This window comes from Pan paniscus, chromosome 6 (genome assembly GCF_029289425.2).
Source record: "Pan paniscus chromosome 6, NHGRI_mPanPan1-v2.0_pri, whole genome shotgun sequence".
Classification (NCBI taxonomy): domain Eukaryota; kingdom Metazoa; phylum Chordata; class Mammalia; order Primates; family Hominidae; genus Pan; species Pan paniscus.
The window spans coordinates 192,866,991-192,886,212 of record NC_073255.2 but is presented as its reverse complement, the minus strand read 5'-3'; the positions used below and the strand labels follow the sequence as shown (position 1 = coordinate 192,886,212).

Below are 19,222 nucleotides of genomic sequence, written 5' to 3'. Positions count from 1 at the left end.
CGTGAACACTAGGGTGACGGTGACTTCGATGTTTTCATCCTGACAGCGCATACGATGTTAGAAGGCGGGGGGAGGGGTGTTAAGAAGGGTGCTATGGATGTGTAAACAGCGAAAAGGAAAATCAGTGCTGCAGAGGAAAGCCAGCCTACCAGACATCCCTGTGGCTGCCTCACCTCTGTTCCTGTAGACACTTTTGCTTTGTGTCCTTTGAACACTGAGGGGGGGAACACGTTCTGCACATACAAGTTTAACTAAGGACACACATAGGATAAGCAAGAATATGGGAGAGTTTTTCACGCTGTGCAAATTAATGATATGCTTCCTAGAATCACAAGAAGTTGAAGAACTAAAATGAACATAGTTGCCTGAGATTGAGTGCATTCTTGCCTCCAAAAAATGACCATCTGTTGCTAAATACATAATGAGCACATCTGAACTACTAGGATGACCATAGTATACTGCATGATAGATAAATGACTCATATTCTTATGCTTTACAGACAATTAGCATTTTAACGAAGTCTTGGCATCTGTGGGAGACCCACAAAATATGGAAAAGGAAGACATTTTCCTAATAGTGTGAGCTTATTCATTTTTTAGTTAGGTAAGTTGATAATGAAAGACTAATTACTATCTTCACTAGTTCACGTAGTCAACGGAAAGTCCTGAAAACCGCCTTCCAGTGGACAGCAAAGTGAAGTGGGCACACTTTGTTGTCTCCCTCCAGATCAGGGAGTTAAGTGGATCACAATTCATCCCTTTTGTAGTCTCTGGACAAACGTCCCTCCACGTCGGGAATGCCTGAGGGCAAGGCTGGTTCTCAGCCCTTTGGAGAATGATCTAAGATGCCCAGGATTCATCCCACAGTTCCGATTGCCCCATTCAAGACTTCCACCAGGCAGGAGAAGCCCCGTGGCCCCTATAATATGTGTGGGCTTCCCACCCGCGCATATTATAGACAAATATGTTTGTTTTCCCACCGTGGCCTGTGGCACAGGGTGCTTTGGCACCGTGCATGCTAAAGGCACCAAAAAGAAATCATCTCCACAACAGAAAGTCATCTACTGCTACAGTGATAAACACCGTTTAATATGAAGTGTATCTGGAGCCTTATGTAAAATCAGGCAATATATTGTCAATGCTCCTTCGTTCTCCTTTCTTAACATTTTTCTTTTTGCAGGGTGTGCACTCAGTAAAGGATGATTTTCTTCTGGGGGCATTTGGATGATGTTCGCAGCAATCATCTCTCACGTTTTCAGCTCTCACCTCCAACCTGAGCAGGCTGCTCTCCATTTCCAGGGAACCATGTATATTTATTCCCCACGTTGAAACTTTCCCGTGTTTCTCTTGGCCAAATGGCCCATCCTCTACCCTGTGACTCCAACCCTTAGGAATTTGCTCGGCCGTTCTGGGAGTGCCTCTTTTCCATCCCCAGATCACATATTTCTTCCTTCTACAGGTGACTGCTATCATTTTTATGATGACTTTGCTCTGGTATGTAGTAGCTTTCAGTACCCATACCTTTCCCTGACTGTAATTTAAGCTTCTGAAGATTGGGGAATTTGGTTTCTCTGTCTCATTTGGTGTTCAGCAGGGTGCTGAGCACATAGTTAAGGCGAAAAATGTTTACTGAATGGTTGGTTTCTGCAAGTATCTACCAAGATGTATTTAGTGATATATGCTAGGAACAGGTATCTTTAGGGAACCTGTATTCATGCCTGTGTTTTTCTAATTTTAACCAAAGTCTCTCTCTCTTTCTCTCTCTCTCTCACTATCTCTTACACACCACACACCCCCTGCCCCACCTAAATGTAAGTATCACTGAGCCTTTGTAAGGCATTTTGGGGAATCAGAGCTGTCCTCAGTCAGTCCCTGTCCCTGTGTAACTTTGCTTTGCACGATGTCTGCGCATTGCGTCCCTGCTGCTGCATCTGTTCAATAACTCAATATTTGTTGACAGTCTATTGTATTCCAGAAAGTGTTCTGGGCAGTGAGGACACAACATGGCACCAGAGAGAGGAGGTCCGTGTTCCCAAGGTGCTTATATTGTATTGGGCAAGCTCAGCAAGGAATAAGGAAGCAAATAGATAACTGGTTTGCACTGGGATAAGTACCATGCTTCCCCTCTCACTCAAAATACCAGCACAATGTGATGAGAGTGACAAGGAGGGGTCTGGATGGTCAGGAAGGGCCTCTGTGTGGATGGAACACGTGGGTTGAGGTTTCTATGTCCAGAGGAACCATGTCAGTGAAGACCAGGAAAGAACATTCCAGGCAGAGGGAACAAGGCCAAGGATCCTGTGTGGGAGCTTAGAAGAAATGAAAACTTTAAGCCTACTTTACTAATGTACATGCATGCAGTATCCTAAAGGAATATTAGTTTCCTTAATCCAACAGTGCATTATAAATGCATCATGGCTTAGCCTGGTTCATTTCAGGAAAACAAGACTGTTTTATCATCAGAAATTTCTCTAAGCAATTCACCATATTAATGTACCAATTGGTAATTACTTCAGTAGACACAGAAAAAGCATTTGATGAAGTTCAACATTTACTTATGATGAACCTTCTCAGAAACTAGGAATAGAAAGAAATTTCCTTAACCTTGTGAGGTCTGTATAAACAAAAATGAACAGTAAGCAACATAGTTCATAGAGAAATATAAGATTATTTCTTTATGATTAGAATCAAGACATGGATGACTGCTATCCCTGTTAATGTTCAACAGATGTGCCGACCCAAGAAATAAGACAAAAAGATTAAAAAAATACCCACAAAGATATAGATGTAAAGATAATAGGATATAGACACAACTATCATTTTTCATATGATATGATTGTCTATATGAAAAACCTAACAGAATCAACAGATAAATTATTAAACTTATAAGAAAGTCTAGAAAAGAAACTGGATTCAAAATTAACTTACAGTTTTCAGTAATGTTTTTCTTCATCAACAGAAAGCAACTCGATTATATAATATAAAGAAAGCAACACTCGAAATAGTAATACAGTTATACAATATTTAGAACCTAACTGACAGAGATGCATAAGACTTTTACAAGAATATTAAAAGCTCTGTTCTACAACATAAAAGGGGATTTTAACTGATGGAAAGCTATACCAGGTTCATGGACGGAACAATTTAATACCATAAAGATGTCAATTTGTCCCAAATTAATCAATAATTTCAATGTAATTCCAACAAACATTTCAGCAAATAATTTTAGGAACTCAACAAGCTGATTGATTTAGAAGGATAAAGGCACATGGATAACCCAGCAATTTTTGTAAAAGCAGATCAAAAAGAGAAACATTTCCTGTCACATGTGCTGAGAAATGCAGGGGTGAGGGGAGCCCCAGAATCTCTCAGAAGCTCAGGAGCTCTATCCTATGGAAGCCATGGACAATGGAAGGAAATGCTGCCTTTGAAATGGGCAGTTTTACTAGTAATTAAAGGAACTCAAATCAGGACGAGAGTGTTATATACACTGCTGTGTACACATCAGGTTAGCAAAAAGTAGACAGTGTTTTAATATCAAGATAGGCAATGATGTGGGGAAATGGGAGATCTCATGCACCATTGGAAGAAGGGTGGGTGGGGCTGCCATTCTGGAAGGCAATCTGGAATTCCATAGTAAAATTAAATATTCATATATCTGATGATACAGCAACCCCACTCCTGGGCATACCCCAGAGGAACTCTCATACAGGTCCATGTGTCCCATGTTTGGGGTGTTTGCTGTAGCTCTGAATGCGAGGCTAGGTGTTGGAGGCAGCCTAGGGGTTCATCACCTGGGAATGGCTGGGTCAAATGTGGCAAATGGACACTGTGGGACACGGGGCAGTGGTAAGTGATGGATGAGGCATGGCTTGAGTAGCAGAAACAGATCTTAAAAATGTGTCAGCCAAAAAAATAACAGACAGAATGAGAGCTATACTTCATCACCACTTAGATCAATGTACAACATACACACAAAAAGCTGCAGGTATTGTCTGTTGAGTCTTCCTGGGTAACATTGTTTTTTCCTCCAGTGGAATATCTCTTGGTTTTTAAATACCCACTTGTCAGAGAGGCACATTTCTTTCAATGCAACATTTTCCACCTGATGTTTTACAAAAAATAATCTTATGTTTAGGATTCTAAATGTCAATATGAATACAGTATTTAAAACAAAACAGGAAATAAGCAGGGAGATCTCATTCCATTGTAAATTCAATGACTGGATGGTCAGAGTCCCACGTGGATGTTTTGTGAAAGACAGGGCTGTGTGTCTTGGGTGCTGTTAACACTGGGTAAGGCCACATCGCTGCATGGAGCATAACTCATCTGAAAACAGTAATTTGCTTTCCAGTATGGAGGTGTCGTAGTTACATTTGGAAAAGTTGGTTTGGAGTTATTGGCTAAAAATTTCCTTTGAAAATAATAGATATAGGTTCCCAGTTAGCATTTTCACAATTTTTAAGAATATATTGCCTATGTTAAGTGGCAATATCTGTAAAAAAGAGATATATGTATATATGTGTGTGTGTACATATATGTATATATATGTATATAAATAAATAAAATACAGTTAACTCAACTGTCCGTTCTTGAGGTTTACAAAGAAAAAGTACCACCACCACTACCTCTGTCACTACTACCTCCACCACCACTATCATCATCACCACCACCATCAGTACCATTACCCCGTGACCATCATCATCACTGTCACTTCCACCACCACCATCATCATTGCTACCACCATGACCACCGTAACTATCACCTCCACCACCACTACCACCATTATCATCATCACTATCACCTCCATCACCATCATTACCACCATTACCATCACCACCACCACCATCGTGGTCACTGTCACCACCACCACCATCATCATCTCTATCACCTCTACCACCACCATCATCATTGCTATCACCACCATCACCACCACCACCACCACCACCACATCTCCACCCCACTACCACCATCATTACCGTCACCTCCACCACCACCACTACCACCGTTCCCATCACCACCACCACCATGATGATCAGTGTCACCACCACTATCACCACTATCATCACTGTCACACTACCACCATTACAATCATGACCACCATTGTCATAATCACTACCACCTCCACCATCATGCTCACTATCACCTCCACCACCACCACCATTATCATCACTGTCACCACCACTACCACCATCATTGTCATCACCATCACCATCACCACCACCATAACTATCACCTCCACCGCCACTACCACCATCATCATCATCACTATGACCTCCATCACCATCATCATTGCTATCACTGCTGCCACCACTACCATAACTATCACCTCCACCACCACTACCACCATTACAATCACCACCACCATTATCATAATCACTATCACCTCCACCATCACCGCTACCACCATTATCATCACTATCATCACCACTACCACCATCATTATCACCACCACCACCACTACCACCATCACTTCCATCAGCATCATCAGTACCATCACCTCTACCACCTCCAACCCCACTACCACCACCAGCACAGCAACAAAACTTAACAAAATTCATGAGAAACAACCAAAGGCAATGGCAAACAAGAAATCAAAAAAGCATGTTTATTATTAGTAATAGTAATACCTGATGTGAGTGGGTAGGACCATGGTAGAGCTAAAATACTGGTCAACAGAGCATGGAGGAGGGGGATGAGTTAAGAAGTCAGACACTGTGAGATCTCTTTCTCCTTGGTAGGCATGAGTAGCCCATGGCTTTACACTCTTCCATGGTGGCTCACTGGGAAATGGTGAGACTGGGATGGGCAATTGGTGTCCTTGCCTGAATCCCATCCATGCCAGTTTATGGACTGCCAAGATGCTGGTTTATTTTAATGTAAATGTAGCCTCCCATTCCCTAAATGAAGATCAACTTCAGCTTTCAGCCTTAATGTCTTGAGAGAGAGACTTCTCTGTGAGAGTAAGTGTAGCGCCGTAAACTATTTCCAGCTAAACTCCATTTCCCACTTCATCTGAATGAGCCAAGTCCTCATCCTGGAGCTTTTTATGACAGTTTACACCATGTTGCATAAATTGAGAATCTCGTTGAAATAATCCCCTTCTATCCTCACTGCTTCTACTCTTTAAATATCTGATGATGTTTGTCTTGTCTTCACTTAGTCCGTGATTAGGAAAGCTGTACACACTTAGCATCCTTAATCTTTCTTCCTAAATCAATCCTTGAAACCAGCCCCTTAATATTGTTGTTACTCTGTTCTTCTCTGAACCTCTTCCAAATTGCCTATCTTTCTTGTATTGAGCTGCCAGGCCTGAGTAAGCTGAAAGCACTGTTGTAATGCGTACAGACTCGCTAATGCACCCTTGCAGCATGGTAATACTTCGGCCCAGGTCTCCTAAGATTGTCTTCTCTCCCTCCTCTCCCATTTCTATCTGTAGGTATAAGCCAGATTCTCTGCTCTCTGCTGACTCTATTTTTTCGTGCAGGATTATTGCTTTTTAATAATCTCCCCAATGTGTTAGAGAATGGAATGCAAATGGGGAGGAGAAGAAAGCTCGGTACTGTAAAAGGAGGTGTGTGTTACTTCCTTCCCAGTCCTAAGAGTCAGTGCCCCTTATCTCCTTCCCTGACAATAACGGTATTTTACATGAATCTCTCCCTTTAAGCTTCCCCACGAGCTTTCATGTAAGATCCTGACAGTCACTCCATAAAACAGAGAGGCAACATCTGATGTCCCATTTTATAGGTGTTGCAACCTGAGGCTCAGAAAGACGGGAAGTCAACTGCTCAGGCCACTGTGTGTAACTTGAGCTTCTTCCCATTTCATAAATCTGTTCTTATGCTCCCTTCATAAATGAAACCTTAAAATAATTCCTGTAATACCCGGGTAGACACATTTCCAGTTTGGCAACCTTTTATCATCTCTTACTTGCCCTCTTGTTGCGGGATTTCTGCACAGCTATAATAGACATGACTTATTTATATGTTATAAATGCTAGGATAAGTTACCAAGCAAGCTTTTAGGACAGTCTGTCAGCTTTATTCTGATAAGTTCTAATGCATGGCTGGTGATAGTTTCAAGTCCCAAAATATCTAACTGCAAAACCCTGCTTTTTATATGAAGAACTGTTAGGGGTGGTGCCACAGTTTGAAAGTCCCCTCCAAAACTTTTGTTGAAACTGAATCCCCCATGTGGCAGTATTGACAGGTGGGGCCTTGAAGAGGTGATTGCATCATGAGGGTTCTGCCCTTGGGAATGGATTAATCTATTCATAGGTTCATGGATGAATGGGTTAACCTGGGAGTGGATATTGGTGGCTTTGTAAGAAGAGGAAGAGAGACCTGAGCCAGCACACTCAGCCCCCAAGTTGTGTGATGCCCTGGGCCACCTCTGGATTCTGCAGAGACCTCCCACCAGCAAGAAGGCCCTCATCAGATGTGGCCCCTTGACCTGGGACTTCTCAGCCTCCATAACTGTAAGAAATAAACTCCTTTTCTTTACAAGTGACTCAGTTTCAGATATTCTGTTATAAGCGACAGAAAATGGACCAAGACAGGTGGGAAGAAAGAGTGAAGAGCAGGGCAGCCCCATCTGGCTGCACTGTTGAACACTGCATAAGCCTGGGAGCATCATTCTCACAGACTCCGATGTGAACGGCCACCCCTGCAGTTCTGTAGTGCACCTCTACGTCAGAGACACCGGCAGGGGTGAGGGTGTACTGTGCAGCCTGCACATCCATGTCAGGGACCTTGGCAGGGGCAAGAGTGCTCTGTACAGCCTGCACCTCCATGTCAGAGACCATGGCAGGGGTGAGGGTGCTCTGTGCAGCCTGCACCTCCACATCAGAGGCCCCAGCACGGGCAAGGGTGTTCTGTGCAGCCTTCACCTCCATGTCAGAGACCCTGGTGGGGGCGAGGGTGTTGCCAACTGCAGAAGCGGGGAGCTGTTGTGCCCAATGGCTTCATCACACCCCATGCCTACAGGGAGGGGTTCAAGGTAGCCTTTGAGATAATTCCCAAACCAGCTTCCATTCACACTTTAAGCCTTGCCTTCCTCCATTTCCCACCCCAAACCTGTAGAATTCCCAAATCTCCTCCTTTGGCTCTGAACTTCCTTCTCTCCCCACCCAGTGCAGGCCCGTTCCTGAGAAATCTCCCCCTTTGGCTCTGAACTTCCTTCTCTCCCCACCCAGTGCAGGCCCGTTCCTGAGACATCTCCCCCACTCCGGAGCGAGCTGCTTCCTCCCCTGTGCCCTTACCTGTTTGCAAGCGCATGATTGCCTGACCACATGGATCAGTAGTGAATTCCCAATTGGGCTGTGAGTTCTGAGGGGACCGGGCTCTCGGTTCAGCTGCTTCTTTCCAGCCCTTTACACAGGTTGCGTGCATGGCTGGCAATCAGTTTGTTGAATGAATGTTTGAAAAGACAACATTCTCTATTCTTCTTTCTTCTCTCTTATCCGTGATCCAGATTCACAAAATGCATTCTTGGGGAAATAATGCAACGACCACAGGCTATCACAAGAAAAGTTTACTCAAAAATGATCCGTTCAATTAAACATGAAGTGTCTAATATATGCCAATTCTATGTAATTTTTTTTTTTAAAAACTTTTGTTCTTGCTTTCCAGGAGTTTGGAAAGGCAAGGTCAGCATGCTCTACAGGAAAACCGGGTTGGCGATAACCTTGTTGGTCAATGGCACTGCCTGGAGACTTCCCAAGGGCTGCCATTTTGTTAGGCTCATTGAGAGATACAGAAAAACAGGAGTAAAAGGTTTCACAATTTTAAGCATCCTGAGGAAGAATGCTGCGCAAGGGGTTGGATGATGCCTCCCCAACCCCCCAAAATTACTCCACTTGGAGCCCATGAATGGGACCTCATTCGGACAAAAGGGTCTTTGCAGATGTAATTAAGGACCTCAAGATGAAATCCTCCTGGACTCATCAGGTGGGCCCGAGACCCCCTGACACAGACAGAGACACAGGGAGAGTTCCATGTGACAGTGGAGGCAGGGACTGGAGTGATGTATCTGTGCCCAAGGAACACCAAGGATTGCCAGCAGCTCCCAGGAGGAGATGGGATGGAGCTGACGCTCTCCGGAGCCTTCAGAAGGAACCAAATCTGATACTGGATTTCCGTCCTGCAGAACTGGGAGAAAATGCATTTCTGTTTGAAGTTACCAAGTTTGTGGTCATTTGTGAGAGCAGCCCCAGGAGATGAACACAGGGTGGCTCCATGCCAGGACAGGGGGGCAAGAGGCTGGGGCTCTGTGCTCCTCCAGGGCTCACTCAGGCTCACTCTGAGCGTTCAGTGCAGTGTTTGGGGCACCCGGTGACCCTGGGTGTGAGGAGACGTGGTCTGTGCCTTCTGGCCCATCGTCATTTGCTCTGGGTGCTGATATCAACCACAGGCAATTTAATTCTAGACTGGAATGGAGCTGGGAAGGGCGCACCTTCCTGCCAAAAGCAATTTCGTCCAAAGTCTGCACCTCGGTGGCTGAGCATGGCGGGCCGGGATGTTTTCACACTGCCACTCTAGAAAGAGCGGAAATGCAGACGCTTTCCTCCTTCACAATTTTTGATTGCTTTGACTTTTGGTGTGTCCGAGAGGCTGTAACTCAAATAACCGTTCCCCACCTTTGGTTAGATCCTAGAGTCTCTGGTACATTGTCCGTCACCGGTGCTGCTTGGAGGCTTCCCAAAGGCCGCCATTTTGGTAGGCTCATTGAGAGATACAGAAGAAATAGGAGCAAACGGCTCCACAGTAGAGATACAAGCAGCTTCTACCTTCAAATTACTGTGGTTTTTATTTGACCTGTTGGAAGTTCTGGGGTTTCTATAAAGGATAAAAACTCTCTTTGGGCAGGCACAGTTTAGATCTGGAAAGTCCTGACTCCGGCCCCTTCAGTTTATGGCCTGAGGAGCTTGAGGGCCTGAGGGCAGCCAGTGGCCGGAACACACGGGCTCTTTAGCTGAGGAGGGACTTGAACCCAGGTGTTCCGACACGAGGACTCTCTCCCACCACATACAGCACAGCACTGCTTGCGTTGTTTGGTTTTGTATTGCTTTGGAATTAGTCCAACTATCATCATCGATGTGAATAAATAGACATGTATCTTTTCAGTTTGCACAACTACAACCATAAATGAATATTTATTAGTGTGAAGACACCCCCAGGTCCTGGAACACTCAACACATGTAGAGCCAGGTGAGTGCCGTTATCCAAATGAATCACATTTTGTGGATGAAGCAGCTCCACTCATTTCACGCTCCTGTAGAAAACCAACCAGAGCCTGTTTTTCTTCGTAGCAGCTGGAAGTCAATTGATCTTGATTCATTATTCATTGTATTTTTTTAGATTACTCATTTCATTATTTTATGAAGGATAGGATTTATTTAACTGTGATTGCTATGATAACTTCCCTCCCCGCCCCCTGCTGTAAGGTACCATTTCTTCTAATCAATATATCAAGATCTTGCAGTAAGACTGGGATAGTGTGGGATATTTGGGAAGAAATTCTGATGGAGTTTTAGAACATGAAGCGAGATTGGAAATACAAGTTCTGATTGGGAATATGTTGCAAATCCTGCAGACGAGTAAAGACTCCAAGAGACACGAACCATGCAAGAGCTGGTAAACGAGGTGGCTCAGTGGCAGCCCTGAGCGCAGGCCAGGAGTGGTGCCCATGTGCAGCTCCAAGGGGGAGGCAGTTTGGGTGCGGAAGAGGGATACAGAGGAGTCAGCGATAGGATCTGGCTTTAAAAGGACTTGCGGCATCATGAATGAGCTGGGACATAATTACAATTAGGGTGCAAGTCAAAACGTGGCAAGTTTCATGGAAGAGATAAAAATAAAGTACAGTGGGAGCTCAATGGGGCAGTGATCACTTCTACATGGAGGATCAGAGCGCCTTTGCGGAGGAGAGGCATTGAGCTACGTCTTTATTATTACTTCCGGAAGCCAGTGAATTTTATAATCTTAATTTTCTAGATGCCTCAAAGCATGGAGTATACTTAACTTGCCCAGAGCTTAACTTAAAAAGGAAAAACTCCATGCAGGTGACCCAGGCAGGCCAGCACCTGGCACATGCCACCCTTCCCTGGCCCTCTCTGGCAGTGTTGAGTTCAGAAAAGGTTATGCTTTCTGTTTCTTCACAGGAAAACTGGGGGGTGGGAGGAAGGACAAAAAACGTCAGTGCACTGTGCTGTTTAACAAACCCCCTATCTTGTTCATTCCTCTGCTGCTTCCCCAGCTACAGAGAAAACACTCACAGGGATGATTGCTAGGAACTTTGAAGGAGAAAAAATTAAAAAAAGGAAGAAAACCTAACAGAGCTATCTCAGAAATGAGATAATCTTTTCATGTGTGCACTTTAATGATCTCTTTCATTTGAAGCAATTGTAAAAGCCATAATTACTGTTATTCCTAATATTCTAATGCCAAATTGTCAACCAAAGGCGCTGGGGGAATAAACGGGGTGCTGCTGTTTGATGATCTCACGTGTGATAGGACGCTGCTGATAAGACAGATTAGGACCATTGTAGAATTTGATCAGGTAGCCAAGAAATATGTCAGCAGCTTACTGCATTCACGTGTGTGTTTGCTCCACGCCGAGTTCTTCACCCTGGAAAATAAGAGCAATTTGCAGAAGTGCATGTGACTTAGTTGGTGGAGTAGCTTCACCCGGTGAACACCCCAGGCGTTCTGGAAGGCTGTGATGCAGGAGACGAGTATCAGAGGTTTCTCCCTGCAGCCAACGAGGCTGCGGCTCTGCCTCGCAGCTCTGGAAATGCTAAGCAGGTAATTAACAAATCACAAGGCACAGGTGCGCCAGGTGAAGTTTGGTAAATTGCTTTTGATCTAAATTGAGATGCTTTGGGGATTTAACTTCTTAGACAAAAAGGGCATAAATAAATAATCAGGATTTTAAGGTTGGAACTTGCAAGCAAGCTCGAAAATGTCTTAATGCACTTGAGGAGGTGAAGCAGGGAGACTGTTTGAGGCCAGCCCTGGAGGTTGTCTACTGTGCCGTGATGTTCACGCACCTGATTAGCTCAGAAAGGCAGCTTGGCCAATGTCACACAAGTTTGGAAGCTGCACATTTTGTAAGGTGCTCAAAATGCCTCCAGTTTTAGTTTTTGTATCATAAGAAAAAAAGGGGAAGACGAGCAAGGGCCACATGGTCAGCCCTGTTTCCTGGACAGGGAAGCGGTAACCCCAGGAGTGCGGTTCCTAAACCAGGTTCCTGTGGTTCTGAGGAGAGATGCTCCCAGGACACCTGTGTACGATGCATAAGCTCTGAGCCGTGCCAACAGCCAGCACCTGTTGCTTCACTAAACCCCATACAAAACAAGGCCTTGTGTGTGAGAGAAGAGAGACCTCAGCTCTTGGAGGTGGGAGCTTTCTCCATCATCTTTCTCTTATGTCCACCTGGCAAAAGGAACAGGTGTGCCTGGAAGTCCCTCTTTGTCCTTTCAGACCCATGTGCTGACATTCCACGTCCGGTCTGGGCCCTGGGAGGCTGGTCTCTATGGACTCCACCCTCCAGGGCTCTGGCCTTCGGTTGGGTTTGGGCAATGGAAGGCCCTGGTGTAAGATCAGAAGGGGGTAAGGGGAGAGGCCGGGGCCTTTATTTCCTGGCTACTTTCCTGCCAGTTCGTGTTTGGATGGGGTCTCATTTCTCTCCCTGCGGCCAGTGGGTTCGGGTAATCACTCTCTCCCTGGTCCCTTAGGGCTGGGGTTTGTGATGGCCTCCCACTGTGTGACTCCGGGTGCCTTAGTCCCCTTCTGAATTCCAGGCCCTGCTGTGCCTCTGCAGGGTCTGTGTACCCTCTGCTCTGTGGCTCCTCCGAGCACACAGTCTCATCATCACTGTCATGAATTGTCGTAGAAAAGTCCTAAATCCCAGAGTTTGCAATGGTCTTTTTTGCACCAGTTAGAAAACACACCACCTTTGGAAGCAATTAACCTCTTGTGGTTCAGGTAAATTGGATCTGATGTAATGCAGGAGTGCACAGCGGTGGTTTCTGTTGTGTGCTTGCTGTTTTATATTTATTTATTTATTTATTAGGTGTATTCAGGAGTCCATGCAGCAGGAAGTGGAGCCATCACAGGGTACGAAGCGAGGACAAGTGCAGTGTCGTGAGCACGTACAGAGGGAAGTTGACAGCGGGGAGAGGCTTTGCTGAGGAAGTGGCATTTGGAAGAACGAGAATGAGGTAAGTGAGGGGGGTGAAGAGCAATGGGGGCAGTTTATGCAAAAGCCGGGGGTGCAAGGATGCTGCCGAGCTGGCGGAAGGAGGCCAGAGGGACTGATCACGGCCTTGGGGGATGGGAGGTGAGGTCGATGGGGGCTTATGATGAAGCAGGAGAATGGGTCTGGAATCGCTTTGGAGGGTCACGGAGAGCCATGGGAGGGTTTTGGGTGCAGGAGTGACCCAGTCAGATCAGTGGCAGATCAGACACTCTGGCTGTCGTGTGGGAATGGGCTGCAGAGAGTGTGGTCCATCCTACACAACCAGGACCTACTGCCGGGGGGGCAGGTGAGAAGCGGCGGTGTCTCGGATGGGGGTGGGAGAAGGGCCGAGGCAAATGTGTGGAGTGTGGAAAAAGCACAGGCACAGGGGAAAGCCCGATGGGACATTGGTAGCAGCTTGCGTTTGATTTTGGGGATGAAATGGAAAGTGTGTCAAGGAGTGTGCCCTGGTTTTTGGTGTGTGTAGCTGGTGGCGCTGAGACAGGGACCCTCAAGGAGGCCGGGGTGCAGGGGAATCGCCGCCTGGGTGTTGAGCCTTCAGGACCCGTGGAGGGGCTGGCAGCTGGACCTGCCGGTCTAGAAGGGAGGGCTGTTGCGACCTCAGCTTGGGCTTGGGAGGCATCAGCGTCGATTTCCTCACTGACTTTTCCACTGGGCAAGTGCCAGGGGCCCTTAAGGATCTCATCGTTTAGTCAGTAATGATTTTTGAACATGAAATAATTAGGCAGAAATATGACCAAACAAGCCTGCTATCACATAGGCCGTGTGGAAAACAGCTGTTAGGGGAAGCCAGGAGAGGAGGATGCACCGTGAGCCAGGGGTTCGACGGCCTCCTTCCTGGGCATCTAAGGGACCTGGTGCCCCATCTGAGCCAGCCCGTTCTCCTTCCCTCTTCCCTAACTCTGGCGGGGCCAGAGTGGAGGTGTCCATACAGGGCCCCCTCTTCTTTCGTCGTCTAGGCCAGGCACCAAGCCCACACTCCATCCATTCCCAGGGAGCAGCCGTGGGCACAGGAGTGACTGCAGAAGTGAGTCAGATTGGAGCCATGTGAGGTCTACACCCAGGTGGCCAGGCATGGGCTGAGAATCCAGGGCCAGAGAAGGAAGGGGCATAAGTGAGGACAAGCAAGTAGGTGCCCAGCACCCCGACATGCAGTTGGCTCGGCACCCCAACATGCAGGTGCTCAGCACCCCAAGACACAGATGGCTTAGCACCCCGACACACAGGTCTCTAAGCACCCCAACATGCAGGTCACTCAGCACCCCAACATGCAGGTGGCTCAGCACCCCAACACGCAGGTGGCTTGGCACCCTGACATGCAGGTGGCTCAGCACCCAGACACACAGGTGGCTTGGCACGCCAACACACAGGTGCTCAGCACCCCGACATGCAGGTGGCTCAGCACCCAGACACGCAGGTGGCTTGGCACCCCGACATGCAGGTGCTCAGCACCCTAAAACGCAGATTGGAATGAGAAACCCTTTCCTGTTAGGGGAAACCTGGAGAAGCCAGTGAAGGACACTGACCAGCGAACAGCTTCTCACATGCTTTCTTCACCTGGTGGCTGGAAGGCCCTGGGAAGCTCAGACGGAGTAAGTGGATGGAGCTGAGCGGACCCAGGAGGCTGGAGGTGGGAGCAGATGCGGGAAGCACTACTTCTCCTCTCTCTGGGACTCTTAATTATCTGCACAGGGAGTTTCCATCTTGTTAAAAGTGCCACTGTCTGCCGGTCAGTGACTCCTCAAGAAATCTATGAAAGTGTCACTGCAAAGAGGCAACTTCCACAGGGACCAACGGATGTGACGGGGTAGATGTGGTCACAGAGCAAGTGTGGATAGAATCTCTATAATGGACTCACACAGACTTGGTCTTTCCAGAGGTGGCCTGATAGTCATTCCCGACCAATCTCTCAGCAGTGGCTCCTCTGAACTGTACATTTCTGTGCCTTATCTGTCTCTGCTGAGTGTGATCAAGAAGGCACCACTTTATTTTTTAATTTTTCTTTTGTTTTTTTTTGAGACAGTGGCCCACTCTGTCACCCAGGCTGGAGTGCAGTGGCATGATCTCAGCTCATGCAGCCTCTGCCTCCCAGGCTCAAGCAATCCTCCCACCTCAGCCTCTTGAGTTGCTGGGACTACAGGTGCGCACCACTATGCTTGGCTGATTTTTGTATTTGTTTATTTTATTTTTTTTAGATGGGGTTTTGCCGTGTTACCCAGGCTAGTCACGAACTCCTGTGCTCAAGCGATCTGTCTGCCTCGGCCTCCCAAAGTGCTGGGATTGCAGGCATGAGCCACCGCGCCCAACCAGAAAGCCACTGCTTTATAGACCACCACTTAAATGCACCTGGCAGCTTAATGTACGCGAGAACTTTCCTGCAGCTCCTTTAAATTTAAGAATCTTTTGGCAAAATGAAGAATACAAGCGTGTTTCTTCTTCATATGCTTTGTTTTAGGAACATTAAAAAATATAGTTACTACAATCAGAAAGCAGTTATATTTGTATGTTTTGTAACAAATACTGTGGCCTGATAGAATGAGCTTCTGACAAAGGCATGTGCTTTCCAAGTGGGCCAAGTTCAAAAATTGTCCGCAGAGTTGTCTCACTGGCTCATCCAGCCAATCATTCAAATATTTAAAGGCCCTACTAAGGGCCATGTTACTCATTGTACATCTTTAAGGATGGGTGTAACTTACTTATCTGTTTATTTTCAATTTCAGAATACTTTATATTGACTCCTAAAAGTATGGTGTAGTGTATGTTTGTTTTGGGAGTTTCAATACAATCCCTAAATTTATGTATCTCAAATGTACAGGGACTGATCAAATTAGACAGTGCTAATCTTCCTAAAACAGTGTCAAAAACAAGGGAATCAATCATGAACACACTAAGCATGAGCATCGACTATCACAAGACATGGCTCAGTTTATTTTTTCTTCCTTCTTACTACACTCATAGAACAGAGCTCTTTTGTTTGCTTATGACCTGGGCAAATTTGCTGTATGATAAAAAAAAATCATGTATGCATTTGATTCTCATCCAGATGCCCTTAGGATAAGAGGTTCATTTTCATCTTCTGTTTTCCAAATGAAGCTTTAAATCTAATTAGATCTTGAAAGAAAATAACTGCAATAGGGTTTCTGTAAGTAAAGGGCCCTCATTTAAATAATGCTCTTATTTGTTTATGTGATTTACAGTAAGTGATGAAACTCTTCGTGGCCAGCACGCCGCTCACTTCGGGGATCCTTTGCACAGAGCACTTTGAGTTAGTTATAAACCATTCTACACACAGAAGCATTTAATTGTTAGAACATTTCATAGTGTAACAGCATTTCTCAGTGCCTAGCATGGGCCTTCTCCATATCGAAGGCCCAATAAATATTTGTAGAATAAAGGAATTCACACCCATCCATTGCCCAGATCATAATTGAGCAGCTCTTCTATTAAAGTTTAGCCTTTTCATGTTAATTTAAAGTGGGGGAGTTTGAAGGGAGAAATGCTAATTTCAGACTCTATAAAAGACAAGTCCCGTATAGAACGAGGTCCCAGAGACTCTAAGACGTCTGTGTTGATAGACGTAGGGCTGCAGGAATTGAGAAGTGGTTGACGAGGGAGAGTCTGTTTCAGACCTGCTGTTTGCAGGTTGTTATTTGTTCCACAGCTGTTTTTGAAGGATGTTTCTACTCTTAATGGAATCAGGTACTTCACTAAGAGGCCCAAAGGTAAACCTTAGGCTGGATTTATGGCTCAATCCAGCATCCTAAAAGAAAATGTCTGCCTAAGCATTTTTTTTCCATAAAAATATATACCCTCATCATCATAAATTCAGATTTCCATGGTATTTGCCTTGTGATAGAACCCAAATGTTAGGGCAGTCTTACCAGGGGCAGGACTAATGCAGAAGCAGCTGGCTCTGCTGGCCCTGGCTGAACCGCGATGTGGATGGGGCACCCTGTGAAGTGCTCTGAGTTCCTGGTTCAAGGTTAGGGAGATGGTGAAAAAGGCTGAGCACCTGTCAGTGCATTAAAACCATCGACCATCCCCGAACGGCTTTGGAATGAAGGCTTCCTACTCCTTAGGAATTCTGCCCTTGCTTCATTTCCTTTTAATTTTTTCCCCCACTTGGTGAACCCAAAGACACTCGCCCAGTGGACTCACGCTCTGAGGGGATTTGTAAATATTTGACAGAGTTGAATTGAAGATCAAAAATAAAACCTAGCACTGCTCTCCGATTTTCTCTGTGCTCCTTGCCTTCGGGGGATAGCGTGATAATTAGGACAAAGGGATATTTGAGATTATGCCTTAAATAAACTGGGGCAGAACTTCTTTAAGCTTCACCAACTATTTTTATCTCTGAGGCAGAAAACACCAATTTCAGTGCTCAGCTTAACTTGACTTTGACACCATGTAAGAAAAATAAAGATGGGAGATGTTCGGCTCTGGGGGCCTCCAGGCCCAGTCAGAGGAAAGGACTTAAGTGTTGCCCCCAGCTCTGGGACACAAAACAGGAGCTGGGAGAACAAGGCGGGCTACGTTCTGATCTTGGCTTGGGCCACCCAAACTCAAGAGTTTCTTACCCTATCTGCTCAAAATTGAATCATTGGGACGAATGCAGTGGAAAGAACTGGCTGGGAATTAAAAAGCCCAGGCTTACGGCTTCAGATCTGCTAGAATTTGCCGGCAACCTGAAGGAAAGCTCTCTCTCTTTCAGGCCTCAGTCTCGACAATTCCTTCTGCCTGTGAGAGCTGGTGGTGGTGACATCTGACTCACTGCAGGGTCTGTGGGAGAAGAACTGTGATTTTACTGTGTGTAGGTTCTGAGGGTCTTGCTTGCAAAACCAGACTTTCCTGGTGTGAAGGGGGCAATGGTCTAGACAGGCAGGGTTTTCTGGGGATTCCCCCTCCATGGGTTATTGATCAGTTAACTAATAATAACCTGGTGATTTGAGCCCTTTTGTAGGGGTAGGTGAGGGGGATGGGTCTGGATTAAAGGACAATTTGGGATCAGCCCACAGGACAGAACTCTGAAGAACCCAGGGACAAGCTGGCATGCTGGCCACGTTATCAATTAATTATTAATAACAGTATAATTATATTAATACATAAATTTATGTATTTCTTAACATACAATTTAATGATTAATAATAAATTAATGTATAAATAATATAAGTATAACACAATTATTAGTTAATATAATACATAACATACATTCATAGTTACATATATTAACTAATAATTAATTAATTGTATTATACTTATATTATTTATTAATAGACCGTCAATTCTCACTTTCAGATTCCTGACAAAGAATGGGTCTAGTCCAATAACTCCTTTTGGGCGCCTTGCTCTGCTGCGCTCAAATGCCTGACCCCACGTTTCTTTAGGTGCACACGAGCTGTCACCTGTCTGCCATGTTGTGAGCTGCGTGAGTGAGTTAAAGGGACTGCTGCTCCTTAGTGGGGAGAATGGGCGGCTGTGAGGCTGTGGGGCGGGGGCTGGGCCGCTGGGAGCAAAGGCGCGGAAATCACACCATTCAATCTCGATCGAGGCCTTCTTGAGTCATGGTGATGTGTCAGGTGCCGTGTGGGTATTTTGGGACACACAAAATGTTGAGATTCAATTGGTAAGAACCTGGTCTCACTCTCAAGACAGTGGGGAGAAAAAGTAAAACATGATGTAAAGGAGGGCTTGGGGAAGTACTATCCAGGAAGTCACAAGGTGGGGGCTGCACTTGATTCCTGTCAGTGTGACACAGAAACGTGACACTGCCTCTTCTGTTTCCTTCATGGATGCCTCACCTTCTACACCAGTCTCCAACATTTCACCTGCCTGCCTCCTCCATGCAGCCTCTCCTCCACGCAGCTTCATAAGATGACCTTGCCTCCCTCCAGAGTGAACAGACATCAGGCAATGCCACCTGACCCCTCCCTGGCGTCCTCCCAACCTGTCTTCCTTCCCTCCTACTA

At 45.9% G+C, this 19,222-nt stretch overlaps 1 long non-coding RNA gene across 1 annotated transcript in view; it reads left to right on the top strand.

The window, feature by feature from the left end:
- LOC100984998 (uncharacterized) overlaps positions 1-15,823 on the top strand; it is a 182,429-nt gene extending 166,606 nt beyond the window's left edge. The window contains exons 3-4 of the long non-coding RNA XR_008626112.1: positions 13,071-13,218; positions 15,452-15,823. This is a non-coding gene — a long non-coding RNA (uncharacterized LOC100984998). The remainder of the gene's footprint in view (positions 1-13,070; positions 13,219-15,451) is intronic.
- The last annotated feature ends 3,399 nt before the right edge of the window (positions 15,824-19,222 follow it).